Below are 261 nucleotides of genomic sequence, written 5' to 3'. Positions count from 1 at the left end.
CCGTGGGCCTGGGCACAGGACACGGTCCCCCGTGGGCCTGGGCACAGGACACGGTCCCCCGTGGGCCTGGTTACAGTACACGGTCCCCCCTGGGCCTGGGCACAGGACACGGTCCGCCGTCGGCCTGGGTACAGGACACGGTCCCCCGTGGGGCTGGTTACAGTACACGGTCCGCCGTGGGCCTGGGCACAGGACACGGTCCCCCGTGGGACTGGGCACAGGACACGGCCCCCCGTGGGACTGGGCACAGGACACGGCCCC

This window comes from Microtus ochrogaster, linkage group LG1 (assembly GCF_000317375.1).
Source record: "Microtus ochrogaster isolate Prairie Vole_2 linkage group LG1, MicOch1.0, whole genome shotgun sequence".
Classification (NCBI taxonomy): domain Eukaryota; kingdom Metazoa; phylum Chordata; class Mammalia; order Rodentia; family Cricetidae; genus Microtus; species Microtus ochrogaster.
Note: the sequence above shows the minus strand (reverse complement) of the source record.